Raw genomic sequence first — 14,634 nt, forward strand, 5'->3', positions numbered from 1 at the left:
ACGGGAATGGGGAAGAGGGCCAGTGGAAAGGATAAAAGATAAGGAGTGGAGGAGAAAAATATAATGGAGGTGGAGAGAGGCAGTGGAGGGTGTATGTCAGGAAGAGAGAGTTTGCTCCTGCAATTAATCAGTAATAGTTTTTGTTCGAGAACCATATATCAAGTAACTGTGTTGTAAGATTTTAAAACTCCTTCATATTTTAAAGGCAAAAAAAGATGTAAACCAAGGATAAAACATGGAAATACATGCTGGCTTTCTGTTTGATTCAAATAAAATCAATTCAGTGTAGAAAATGTACTTCCAGCACAGGAGTTGACATATTTCATAGAAAGTTAACTGCTTTGAAAAATAACCTTCTTTTTGAAATTATATCTCAAGTATGCATAAATATAGATAGAAAATAGTTCTGGCAGGCAAAAATATGTAAGTGCATCAAAGAAAAGTGGAACTGTGTGCCACCTGTTCAAAATCATTCCGGGAGGATAATGTAAAAATAAACCAACATCTGTGGCTAATCTTTCAAAAGCCAATTGCTTTAAGAAGCCCTCTGACGATTTAGAATGGGCCTCAGCCCCCAAGTTAGAATCCGTGCTGAACAATCAAGCTGACGTTTAGTTCCCATTGTATTCCCAAGAAAAACCAAGGATAAATGAGGAATTGCTTTGAGCATAGATAAAGCCAGCTCACATTCATTATTTATCTCTGCTGAATCTCGAATCATCCCACGGTATTGTTTTAGTGTTTTTCCAACTAGGGTTGACTTAAAACAGCTTTCAATACTCCATGGCCTTGTAATGGGCCTGTCCCACTGTACGAGGTAATTCAAGAGCTCTCCCGAATTTAAAAAAAAAAATCAAACTCGTGGTAAGCACATAGAATGTACGGAGCGGGTACGTCGGAGCTTGGGACGTCTCTTAGCGGCTCGTAACGCTAACGGCAGGTACTCGGGAAACGCGGTAAGCTCATGAAGACTCGTGAAGATTTTTGAACATGTTGAAAAATGTCCACGAGAGCCCCGAGTACCCTCGAGGGGCTATTACCGTAATTCTCTGAGTTTGAATCAGGGGAAACTCGGGAGAACTCTTGAATTTGCTCGTACAGTGGGACAGCCCCATTACTCTATGCACTTATGCATCCTATTGAGGTGTAGAAAATCATGAGAGGAATAGATCGGGTAGGGCTGTCACGGTGGCGCAGCGGTAGAGTTGCTGCCTTACAGCGAATGCAGCGCCGGAGGCCCAGGTTCGATCCCAACTACGGGTGCTGTCTGTACGGAGTTTGTACTTTCTCCCCGTGACCTGCGTGTGGTTTGTCCGAGATGTTAGATTTCCTCCCACACTCCAAAGACGTACAGGTTTGTAGGTAAAATTGACTTGGTAAATGTAAAAAATTGTCCCTAGTGGGTGTAGAATAGTGTTAATGTGCGGGGATCGCTGGTCGGCGTGGACCCGGAGGGCCGAAGGGCCTGTATCCGCACTGTATCTCTAAACTAAACACAGAATCTCTTGCCCAGAGTAGGTAAATCGAGGACCAGAGGACATAGGTTCAAGGTGAAGGGGAAACAAGTTAATAGGAATCTGGGGGGGGTAACTTTTTCACACAAAGGGTGGTGGGTGTATGGAACGAGCTGCCAGAGGAGGTAGTTGAGGCAGGGACTATCCCAACATTTAAGAAACAGTTAGATACATGGATAGGACAGGTTTAGAACGATATGGCAGGTGGGACCAGTGTAGCTGGGTTATGTTGGTGGGTGTGGGCAAGTTGGGCCGAAGGGCCTGTTTCCACGCTGTATCACTCTACGGTATAATCCTTGCTTATGTATGTAAAGCCCATATATTGCATGGCCTTTTCTATGTGTATTTTCCCTTACACCTCGGGTCCTAAACGCTGCTGAAAGCCATTATAAATATGACGAGGCTCTTGTGTGGCATACAGCATGCCAACAACAGAAGGCTGTGGAGGCCAAATCAATGGATTTTTAAGGCAGAGTTAGATAGATTTTTGATTAGTACAGGTGTCAGAGGTTATGGGGAGAAGGCAAGAGTATTGGGTTAGGAAGGAGAGATGGATCTGCCGTGATTGTATGGCGGAGTAGACATGATGGGCCGAATGGCCTAATTCTGCTCCTATCACTTATGACCCTCTGAACTCCTTTGGACGTCTGACCTGAAGGGAGGTGTACTTTTGCCAAAGGTAGACACAAAGTGCTGGAGTAACTCAGCGGGTCAGGCAACATCTCTGGAGATAAAGGATGGGTGATGTTTCGGATCGAGACCTTTATCTTCAATGCTCTGCGATTCCTCACACCTCCAGTTTCTCTCTCCCCTGACTCTCAGTCTGAAGAAGGGTCCTGGCCCAAAACTTCACCTGTCCTTTATAATTTACAAGGCTTCGTCCTTTACTTCACAGGTTGAATTATGGAAAATATATTAATGTGATTTCTGTAGCAAGCAAGCAAATTGGTATCTCTTGAGCAGTTTGTTAGTTTTCACAATTCACTCCCCCCTCATCAACCATTTGCGACAGCAAGCTGCTTTGTGTAAACCATTCTGTTCAACCTCATCTGTTCCATTTGACAGTCGTAGTTACTTAAATAGCTTTAAGAGCAATCTTGTTGACATACTTCAAATGCAATAAACTTGCACAGTATTTGCTGTAAGAAAATCTGTAGAGACAATATCGAGAGTTGCTGCCCCACAGCACCAACGACCCGGGTTCCATCCTGACTACGGGCGCTGTCTGTACAGAGTTTGTACCTTCTCCATGGGACTCGCGTGGGTTTTCTCCGGGTGCTCCGGTTTCCTCCCACACACCAAAGATGTACAGGTTTGTAGGCTCATTGGCTTTGGTAAAAAATTGTAAATTGTCCCTAGTGTGTACAATAGTGCTAGTGTACGGGGATCGCTGGTCGGTACAGACTCGGTGGGCTGAAGGGCCTGTTTCCGTGCTGTATCTCTAAATTAAACTAAACTGGCACAGTGGCGCTGCTGTGGTTAAGCTGCTGCCTCACAGTGCCAGAGAACCAGGTTCAATCCTGACCTCGGGTGCTGTCTGTGTGGAGTTTGCACGTTCTCCCCGTGACTGCGTGGGTTTCCTCCGGCTGCTCGAAGAGGGGAATTATATCACTTAATTCTGTTGTTACGTCAGATGAACGAGCACACAGTGTATGCCAGTCCCTCCCACATCCCAGAGACATGCGGGTTTGTAGATTCATTGCTCTCATTGTGTATGGAGTGGATGAGAAAATGGGATAACATAGAACAGAGTGGGTGATGGATGGATGGCATGGACTCGATGGGCCGAAGGCTGTGTTTCCACGCTGTGATCTCTAAACTAAAATCACGATACACAAGTTGGTGTTTTAACGGAGCAAAGAATATGTCAAATTGTGACACTTTGCAAGACTTCTTAGCTTGATTTCCTATCTCACATTCAGCTGATACCAAGTGAAACAAAGGGACTCGGACACTATGGAAATGTCCAAAGGAGACCAAAGTGGGCTTGTTTTACTTTTCTGGAACAAGCCATCGACAAGCAAACATACCGTCCTTGAAATATCTGAGTTGATCCTTAAAATAAAGTGCCGGACTTTGCAATCCATCTATCTCCAGAATGTAAACAAAGTTAATGACTCTGAAGAAGGGTCCTGACCCAAAACGTCACCTATCCATACTGATGCAGAGATGCTGTTATTCCATGGTTACTCCAGCACTTTGTGTCCTTCAATGATTGAACAAGTCAATGCAGTTACATCATTATAATTAGCAGTCCCTCTGGTTCCATTGCAATAATTTATGGGGCATAAAACCATGCCATGGCAGCATGGCTCTTTATAAATGTCATTATAGAAGGTCAAATGTTCCAAAAGATGGATTGATCATCAATTTAGAGCAGTAATTATTACCTGCGTTTGAACTCAGAATTGCTGGTCATGTGAATATTAATGAAAAATTCCTAATGTTAGTTTCAGATTCAGATTATGCACTGAACACAATGATTTGTCACCAACTGAGACAAATCGGAAAGAACCGTCAATTCAACTTGGTGAAACAACCCTGGAAAATGTGGATCACTTTCCGTACCCTGGAAGCCACCTCTCCTCCAATGTTGACCTTGATGACGAGATCCAACATCGTCTTAAGTGTGCTGGAACAGCTTTTGGACGTCGTCGAACGAGAGTCTTTCAAAATCGTGACATCTGAACAGACACCAAAATGTTAGTGTACAAGGCAGTGGTAATTCCAACGCTCCTGGATGCATCAGAAACCTGGACAACATACCAACACCATCTGAAAACACTTGAAAAGTTCCATCAACGATGTCTTCGAAGCAGCTTAAATATCAGCAGGGAAGACAGAAGAACCAACGTCAGCGGGCTGAATGAAGCGAAAACATCCAGCATCGAAGCCTTCGTCATCAAGAGCCAACGAAGATGGGTCGGTCATGTTGTTCAGATGGAAGACGACGTCCACCAAAGCAAACCTTCTACTCCCAGCTTAAAGAAGGCAGATGTAAAAGAGGCGGATAAAAGAAGAGATTCAAAGATGCCTTAAAAGCCAGCATGAAGAAATGTGCAATCGACATCGACAATGCCAATGCCAAGGACAGGAAACTCTGGCGAACCATCATCCAAGAAGGAACAGCGACCTTCGAAGCCAAGAGATGCGCAGAATTAGAAGAAAATAGAAGAAAACGGAAAGAGAGGCGGCAACAACCAAAGGCCGATCTGCCATCTAGAATTACCCGTCCTGAATGCTGAAGAACTTTCAAAGCCAGGATTGGACTCATAATCCACCTGAGAGTCCATAAAAACAACATAGCCTGTTGCACAGCTCTCCATCGAGAACCTAGATCCCAGCATCAGAACTTCACTTTTAGCTATATACCGGAAGATGAATCTATTGAAACTCTCCCTAAATTAATGAATGTTTAATTACTCCTGGATTTCATTAAAGATTGTTCTTAATCCTTTAAAAAAAAAAACAGATCGTAGACCATCATCCTCAACCTCGAGGGATGGCCACGACGATACACCGGGCACAATGAAATGGCTTGTTCGGGGGAGAGTTGGAGAGCAAAGGGATCTGGAAGTCCAGGTGCACCGTTCCATGAATGTGGCATCACAGCTCGGTAGGGCGGGTAAGAAGGCTTTTGGCATATTTAGTCTTCGTCAGTCAGGTGGGTGGGAATTTAAATTGAGCCACTCAGCTGTACAAGTGTTTCTACAACACCCTCCAAAGCTTTAGAGTCAAGGGTGTTTTATTGTCATGTGTGCTGGAACGGAACAATGACATTCATATGGGCCTGTCCCACTTAGGTGACTCTTGAGGCGACTGCCAGGGACTAGTTTTAATGGAATTCACCAGGCGACAACCTACGACAGCACCTACGACAACAAAAATTGTCGCCACTGTCGCTGAAAACTTTTCAACAGGTTTTGAGCCTGTAGTCGCCCCATGTTGCTAGGCCACATTAAGTTAACTGTAATCTAATAAGGCCGCATTCCAAGAAACTTCAATTAGATATAGGATTATTTTGTTGAATCTTCTTTTACTCTTTGGTATTTTAAATACGTTCATTTTAAGATAAAAATAAAAATAATAAAAGACAAACAAAAACATATTAATAAAATAAAAGGATTTTTTCTACAAAATCTGGATTCATTCAAAAGGCCGCACTTAAGGGCCTAGATTAAGGCTGCAGGTTCTCCAACCCTGCAATAGACAATAGGTGCAGGAGTAGGCCATTCGGCCCTTCGAGCCAGCAAGTCAACGTGGCTGGCAGTCCAACCATCTTCTGATACCAGGGATCCCACTGAATCGCTGGCCAACATCAATAGCGGCAGAAAAATAAGTTCTCCCTGGGCAGAGTTACAACTTAGCCGGAAGCTTTTTCTTTCGAGGGCCACAGTGCGAGCCTTTGTGGTGAAAGTTTTGAGCCTGTAGTCGCCCAAAAAATAAATCGCCTAAGTGGGACAGGCCCATTACTTTGTAGCAGCACAACAGTCCGTAAACCTGTGCAGGGAGGACTGTGCAGAGAGGTTTAAACCGTAGACGGACACAAAAAGCTGGAGTAACTCAGCGGGACAGGGAGCATGACTGGAGAAAAGGAATGGGTGATGTTTCGGGATGAGACGAAGGAGAGATGTGTAAACATTGAACTCGGCAAACACCATGACAAGCAACGAAAGAAGTTCAGTTCACACTCTAAACAAACAACAAGTGTATTTTAGAATTTTAAGATACAAATTGAGCATAATTATGTTTATAAGGCTCCCACCTCATGCTGAAGATAAACACCAAAAGCTGGAGTAACTCAGCGGGGTCAGGCAGCAGCTCTGGAAAGAAGGAATAGGTGATGTTTCGGGTCGAGACCCTTCTTCAGACTGGAGATTGAAGAAGGATCTCAACCCGAAACGTCACCTATTCCTTTTCTCCAGAGATGCTGTCCGTCCCGCTAAGTTACTCCAGCTTTTTGTGTCTATCTTCAGTTTCAACCAGCATCTGCAGTTCCTTCCATTTGGTCCTACTGCGACCATTTAGACCATTTGGTCCGACTTCACGCCTTTCCTTTGCAATTCCCTCATTCCCGATTTAAAAATATTTATCCAAGTGCGGGTTTTCCTGCGATGCTTCCGCCGCTACAGGATATGTTTACGCGAGTTTTAGTTCACGCTGTACAATGTTTGAGACGTTCCCTTCTCTGAATGCTGCGTGAAAAATAGTCGATAGACCAGGGGTGGGGAACCTTTTCATGTTGCTAGGCCGCATTAAGTTAGCTGTAATCTAATAAGGCCGCATTCCAAGAAACTTCAATTAGATATAGGATTATTTTGTTGAATCTTCTTTTACTCTTTGGTATTTTAAATACGTTCATTTTAAGATAAAAATAAAAATAATAAAAGACAAACAAAAACATATTAATAAAAATAAAAGGATTTTTTCTACAAAATCTGGATTCATTCAAAAGGCCGCACTTAAGGGCCTAGATTAAGGCTGCAGGTTCCCCAACCCTGCAATAGACAATAGGTGCAGGAGTAGGCCATTCGGCCCTTCGAGCCAGCAAGTCAACGTGGCTGGCAGTCCAACCATCTTCTGATACCAGGGATCCCACTGAATCGCTGGCCAACATCAATAGCGGCAGAAAAATAAGTTCTCCCTGGGCAGAGTTACAACTTAGCCGGAAGCTTTTTCTTTCGAGGGCCACAGTGCGAGCCTTTGTGCTGATCATCGACTGCAAATCCCAAGCTTTCAAACAATAAAAATCTAAACTGGAAACGGTATGATGAATACTGGAAGCAAGTCAACAGTGCGTTACTTACCCCAAGATTTATTATTTTACATCACTATTAAACCAGGTGGCACGGTGGCACAGCGGTAGAGTTGCTGCCTTACACAGCGCCAGAGATCGTGGTTCGATCCCGACTGTGGGTTTCTCCAGGTGCTCTGGTTTCCTCCCACACTCCAAAGATGTACAGGTTTGCAGGTTAATTGGCTTGGCATAATTGTAAATTGACCCTAGTGTGTAGGATAGCGTTAATGTGCGGGGATCGCTGGTCTGTGTGTACTCGATGGGTCAAAGGGTGTGTGTCCTCGCTGTATTTCTAAACTAAACTAAAACCTCAATTCTCACGTTAAAATCGGGACTCGGGCGAGCATGTGGATGAGGCAGAATGGCAAGTTTGGTGGAACAGATGATTTAGTTTCAGTTTAGTTTAGAGAAACAGTGCGGAAACAGGCCCTTCGGCCCACCGAGTCCGCACTGACCAGCAATCCCCGCACTTTTACACTACCATACATACACTAGGGACACTTTACACTTATACCAAGCCATTTAACCTACAAACATGTACATCTTTGGAGTGTGGGAGGAAACTGAAGGTCTCGGACTTGGACATGGGGAGAACGTGCAAACTATGCACAGACAGCACCTATAGTCGATATCGAACCCGGGTCTCTGGCGCTGCAAGGCAGCAACTCTACCGCTGCACCATCGTGCCACACTAATCAACAGCATAGTTTCTCTATTTAAAATAAGCCATGCAATGGAAGGGTTGGAAAAGCTCTTGGAGGTTAAGTAAATAACATTTTAACTTTCGAAGAGTGCAGGCATAGGAGGTGGGGATACTCAGCCAGCTCTACATTCATGTGAAGGCACCAGTGTGCTTCTGGTGAAGAAAACTGTGTACAAAATCATGAGAGGAACACATCGGGTACATGCACAGTCACATGCACCGAGTCACTTGCAAAGAGTGGGGGGGATATAGAGAACCAGAGGACATAGGTTGAATGTGAGAGGGGGAAAGATTTAATGCGAACCTGAGGGCTAACAGTTTTACACAAAGGGTGGTGGGTGTCGGATGAGGTAGTTGAGGCAGGGATGATCTCAATGTTTAAGAAACATTTAAACATGGATAGGATAGGTTTAGAGAGAGATGGGCTAAAAGCAGGCAGGTGGGACTAGTGTAGGTGGGACATGTTGGTCGGTGTGGGCAAGTTCAAAGTTGGAGTAAAATTAGGCCATTCAGCCCATCAAGTCCGTCATTCAATCAGAGCTGATCTCTGCCTCCGAATCCCATTTTCCTGCCTTCTCCCCATAACATAGAAAAATAGCAGGAGTAGTTCTAATCAGGAATCTGTCTATTTCGGCCTTAAAAATATCCACTGACTTGGCCTCCACAGCCCTCTATGCCAATGAGTTCCACAGATTAACTACCCTCTGACTAAAGAAGTTCCTCCTCACCTTTCTAAAAGAGCACCCTTTAATTCTGAGGCTATGACCTCTGGTCCTAGACTCTCCCACCAGTGGAAACATCCTCTCCACATCCACTCTATCTATGCCTTTCATTATTCGGTAAGTTTCAATAAGGTCCCTCCCCAAACTCCAGCGAGTCGAGGCCCAGTGCTGTCAAACGCTCATCATATGCTAACCCCCTCATTCCTGGAATCATTCACACCTGGAAGTTGGGCCGATGGGCCTGTTTACATGCTGTATCACTCGGTGAGGAATTGATCAGTGATGAGCCCTGGCCAACAGGCATGCATTGGGATGCTGAGGTTTAGCTGTGGTTAATAGACGATGGCAGAATGAATCAATGGTCCAGCCATAAATAGATTGATGAGCGCACGGCACCACACATCAGAACAGATTCATCTCATTAATTTAGCAGTTGCTAGAACATTCACAAACATCCCACACTCTACAGTGCTGGCCCTCCCAGTGTGCTCCAGACTTGGGAACCTTAAAAAAAAAAAATCTTCTGCCACTCTGCACATCCTGTAGAAAGAAATACTCACTTGGATAGAAACATAGACAATAGGTGCAGGAGTAGGCCATTCGGCCCTTCGAGCCAGCACCACCATTCAATATGATCATGGCTGAACATCCCCAATCAGTACCCCGTTCCTGCTTTCTCCCCATATCCCTTGATTCTGTTAGCCCCAACAGCTATATCCAACTCTCTCTTGGATACATTTTTACTGTCTTTACTACATCATAGACAATAGACTAATGTCTAATAGGTGCAGGAGTGGGCCATTCGGCCCTTCGAGCCTGCACCGCCATTCAAGGTGATCATGGCTGAACATCCCCAATCAGTACCCCGTTCCTGCCTTCTCCCCATATCCCCTGACTCCGCTATCTTTACACTTAGATTAAACCTCCTCTGACCTGTGACCAACTAGTTTAATTGATATATTAGTTCTATCTAGCTCACTCTTGAAAGTATCCTGGGACCAAGTAGCATAGACCATAGAACAGAACAACACAAGAACAGAGCCTACAGTCCGCTATGTCTGTACTGAATATAATTGCAAGCCCAACTCTCATCTACCTGCACATAATCCATATCCCTCTATTCTTCCATATCCTTCCATTTCTCGCGCATCCAAAACCCTATCTGAGGAAGGGTCTCGACCTGAAACATCACCCATTCCTTCACTCCAGAGATGCTGCCTGTCCCGCTGATTTACCCCAGCATTTCGTGTCTACCCCATATCCAAACATCTCTTAAATGCCACTATTGTTTGCTGTGTATAAAAACCTGGCCTGCACATCTCTTTAAACTCTGTCCCCTTTGTCTTAAAGCTATACCCTCTAGTATTTGATGTTTCTATCCTGAGAACAAGGTTCTGGCTGTCTACTGTATCTATGCCCCTTGTAATTTTATACACTTTTATCAGGTCTCCCCGCAAACCTTGGTGTTACAGAGAAAACAACCTCTCCCTGCAGCTAACGCCCTCTCGTCCAGGCAACATTCTGGTGAACGTAGTCAGAAGATTCTGGAGTAATGCAGCGGGACAGGCGGCATCTCTGGAGAGAAGGATGGGGTGAACATTTTAATAATAATAATAATGGATGGGATTTATATAGCGCCTTTCTAATACTCAAGGCGCTTTACATCGCATTATTCATTCACTCCTCAGTCACATTCGGTGGTGGTAAGCTACTTCTGTAGCCACAGCTGCCCTGGGGCAGACTGACGGAAGCGTGGCTGCCAATCTGCGCCTACGGCCCCTCCGACCACCACCAATCACTCACACACATTCACACACAGGCAAAGGTGGGTGAAGTGCCTTGCCCAAGGACACAACGACAGTATGCACTCCAAGCGGGATTCGAACCGGCTACCTTCCGGTTGCCAGACGAACACTTAGCCCATTGTGCCATCTGCCGTCCCAATTTTGGGTTGAGACCCTTCTTCAGACCTTCTGCAGACCTCTCCATAGATGCTGGACTGGTGGTGGACTGCACACAAAGCCCAGCCGGCGGGCCAGCTGAGGAGTTTTGGCCCGGGCCATGTGATGTCGCTCGCAAAGTCCGGCACCCAATCCAACTCATGAACCGATGATCGGCCGTGAGAAGGAGGGGTGTTGATGTCGGCGGTAAGCGAAGGTCCGAAGGTCGGACAGCTGGCCGGGCTGCCGACCGACGGGGCCACGGGCAAGGCGCTGCTTCTGCACTCCACGGGCAACAGTTGAGGCTGGGCCGGACACGGCACTCCGATCCGACAGTCCCCTCGACCCAAGTAGTAGCAATCAAATACGGGACAAGGGCGGTCCTGTATGGGACAAACCAATATACGGGATGTCCCGGCTAATACGGGACAGTTGGCGACCCTACTGGTGAACCCTCTCTGCACCCTTTCCAAAACCTTCACATCATCCTTGTAATGGGGTGACCAGAAATGAATACCAGCAATACTCTAAATGCAGCCTAACCAAGGCTGAATCCTGACTTTCTGACTCATACCCTGCCCTGACCGATGAAAGCAAGCACACAGTTCACCACCGATCCCTTCCAGCCATGGCAATCCATGACCACTGAAAATGAACATGACCGGCCTGGATGTTCAGTTTACCATTACAACATTGTGAAGAAGAAACTAAAATCTGGTCATTCAAAATTAAGGTAAAGGATTGTTCCACGGAACTACATGGGATGAAAAACCAGAACGGCAGAACCAATTATTAAAATAAAATGTACTTTTTAAGAAACGGCGCGGCACGGTGGCGCAGCGGTAGAGTTGCCACCTTACAGCGCCAGAGACCCGGGTTCGATCCTGACTACGGGTGCTGTCTGTACGGAGTTTGTACGTTCTCCCTGTGACCACGTGGGCTTTCTCCGGGTGCTCTGGTTTCCACCCACACTGCAAAGACGTACCCGTTTGTAAGCTAATTGGCTTGGTATAATTGTAAATTGTCCCTTGTGTGTGTGTAGGATAGTGTTAGTGTGCGGGGATCGCTGGTCGGCGCGGACTCGGTGGGTCAAAGGGCCTGTTTCTGTGCTGTATCTCTAAACTAAACCAAGTCATATAGTAAGTTATGGTGAAATTGGACAGATATAAATATGATGGACTCTAGTGTTTAATTTCTATCCTGGTTACATAAAAAGAGTTTGTATTATGATATAATTTAAATGTTTGATTAACTGTAGACCAGCATTTACCTGTTTACGTGTTCAAAATGTGATACACAGCGATATATATAAATTAATTTATCCAAGGAAATATGTGGTGTTCTTGTTTCCTTTTTAGTTATAACGTTAAATAATGTAAAAAACAGTTTAGTTTAGAAATACAGTGCGGATACAGGCCCTTCGGCCCACCGAGTCCACATCGACTAACGATCCCCGCACACTAACACTATGCTACACACACCAGAAACAATTTACATTTATACCAATTAACCCACAAACCTGTATGCCTTTGGAGTGTGGGAAGAAACCGAAGGTCTTGTAGAAAACCCATGCGGACACGGGGAGAACGGACAAACTGCACCTGTAGTCAGGATCGAACCTGTGTCTCTGGCTCCGTAAGCACTGCAAGGCAACAACTCTACCGCTGCGCCACCGTGCCACACATATTATAATGTGACTTATACAGCTCATTGCAATTTACCAGATACTAAATTTAAAGCAGTACACCATGACCACAATGGGCCGAATGGCCTTCTTCTAAGCTGTAACATTTTATCATTAGATTCATGGTCTTCCATATGCACTTCTTCTTCTTCTTTCGTGTGGCGTGCACAGCCTACAGTTGTTGGACAACTTGTTCTATTTGATCTTCCGTTTGCGCACGCCGAGTTGATTGCATTAGTCAAAACAGGGCGGACCACGTGAAGGTTGCAATCTTCCACCCCCCATAAGCACTACTTTAACTACAAACAGATTTTATGGTTAAAAGGGGACCATTTTCCTCTGGAGTTTAATCAAGACTTAATATAATAGTTTCTCCAAATAATATTGATGTTCATGTTGAAAAAAAGTTCTTATTGTAATGATAGTAATACTGAAGAGAAATAATTTAAAAAATAAATAAATGCAAGTAGTGGATGTTAGCAAATTGCTAAGATACATCAACATGGAATACTTGCAACTCTTGCACTAAGTTTAAAGTACATATTAACTATCATGCCCCTCCCAGGTACCAATAAAGATGGGCAAAGAGAGCATTTAAATTAATCCCAGATTTAGCACCGTTATATTATAAATTAATAAAATCTGGATGATTTTAATCTATTATCTATTCTTAAGAAGCACCAGCTGGAACTTTAACAAAACAATTCCTCAACAAAATATCTTTTTTTACAGAATGGTGGACAAAAGGTGTAATAAGACCCGCATTTGGCAGATATAGTTTGGTTTAGTTACAGTTTACAGATATAGTATGGTAACAGGCCCTTCGGCCCACTGAGTCCACGCCGACCATCGATCACCCATTCACGCTAGTCCTATGTTTTATGTAGTTCGATGTTTCTCATCCACTCCCTACACACTAGGGGCAATTTACAGAAGCCAAATTAACCTTCAGTCTCCCACGTTTTTGAGATGTGGCACCCGGAAGAAACCCACGTGGTCACAGGGAGAACGTGCAAACTCCACACAGACAGCACCCGGGATCAGGATGGAGGTCATACTGTCCTATGGTCCGAATCAAATTTAAAGAGCAACCAAGTACTTTGGAATTTCACACTAAACATTCAACATGGGCGGCACGGAGGCGCAGCGGTAGAGTTGCTGTCTTACAGCACCAGAGACCTGGGTTCGATCCTTGCTAAGGGTGTTTGTCTGTACGGAGTTTGTACATTCTCCCCGTGACCTGCATGGGCTTTCTCTGAGAACTTCACTTTCCTCCCACACACAAGACGTACAGGTTTGTAGGTTAATTGGCTTGGTATAAATGTAAATTGGCCCTAGTGTAGGATAGTGTTAATGTGCAGGGATCGTTGGTCGGTGCGGACTCGATGGGCCGAAGGGCCTGTTATGCGCTGTATCTCTAAACTAAACTAAACCAAATAGTGGGCCCATACACTGCCACTAAATGCAAAAGGCGATAAGAGGAGATTATTTGCTGCTTACTCAATACTTAGGACGGATGCCAGGAATGAGAACATATTAGATTTAGTGCCGAGAAAAGGTTGGAGATGGTATCTGGAAATCTTCGCCCGTTTAAAACTGTGAACATATTTCAAAACAATGCATGAGGTGAGGTCATGACAAGATTTGGTATTAATCAGCTTTTTTCCCTTCCACACAGACATTTCCATGCTCTTGAGAAAATATTAGGCTTGATGAAGTGAGAAATGAAAGCAACATCAATCTTCCCAATGTGTTTAGTTTAGTTTAGAGATACAGCGCGGAAACAGGCACAATGGCCCACCGGGTCCGTACCGACCAGCGATCCCCACACATTAACACACTAGGGACAATTTACACATATACCGTGTATACAAACCCAAGCCAATTAACCTACAAACCTGCACGTCTTTAGAGTGTGTGAGGAAACCGAAAATCTTGGAGAAAACCCCTGCGGTCACGGGGAGAACGTACAAACTCCGTACAGACAAGTACCCGTAGTCGGGATCGAACCTGGGTCTCCGGCGCTGCAAGGGCTGTAAGGCTACCGTGCCACCCCAAGTGCTATCATGGCGATTTGTGTGTGAAGGTTAAGAAATGCCCGATGAAATGAATCGCCCTTGATTGTGTTATTAACGCTCCTGAAAGCCATTGGGCAATATTATTTAGAGCAGTTAGCAGCTTCATCCCTTTCTGAACGAGGTCACTGCGGGCAGGAAAGGGCACGTGTAGACATGGCCCTTCCACAAAAATACAGATTGATAAGTACCTAAGTGA

The 14,634-nt window shown here is 44.9% G+C and overlaps 1 protein-coding gene across 6 annotated transcripts in view; it reads right to left on the reverse strand.

Moving 5' to 3' along the window:
- The window catches only part of prickle2 (prickle planar cell polarity protein 2), a 170,108-nt gene that overhangs the window by 40,226 nt on the left and 115,248 nt on the right, over positions 1–14,634 (reverse strand). Inside the window, exon 1 of one of the 6 annotated variants that reach the window (XM_033036655.1) lies at positions 8,957–8,977. The exons of the other annotated variants lie outside the window; for them this stretch is intronic. The gene's annotated coding sequence lies outside the window, so the exon portion shown is untranslated. Of the gene's footprint in view, positions 1–8,956; positions 8,978–14,634 lie in introns of those variants that run through there. 6 annotated transcript variants of the gene reach the window in all.

The sequence above is a fragment of the Amblyraja radiata genome, chromosome 18, assembly GCF_010909765.2.
Source record: "Amblyraja radiata isolate CabotCenter1 chromosome 18, sAmbRad1.1.pri, whole genome shotgun sequence".
NCBI classification, from domain to species: Eukaryota; Metazoa; Chordata; class Chondrichthyes; order Rajiformes; family Rajidae; genus Amblyraja; species Amblyraja radiata.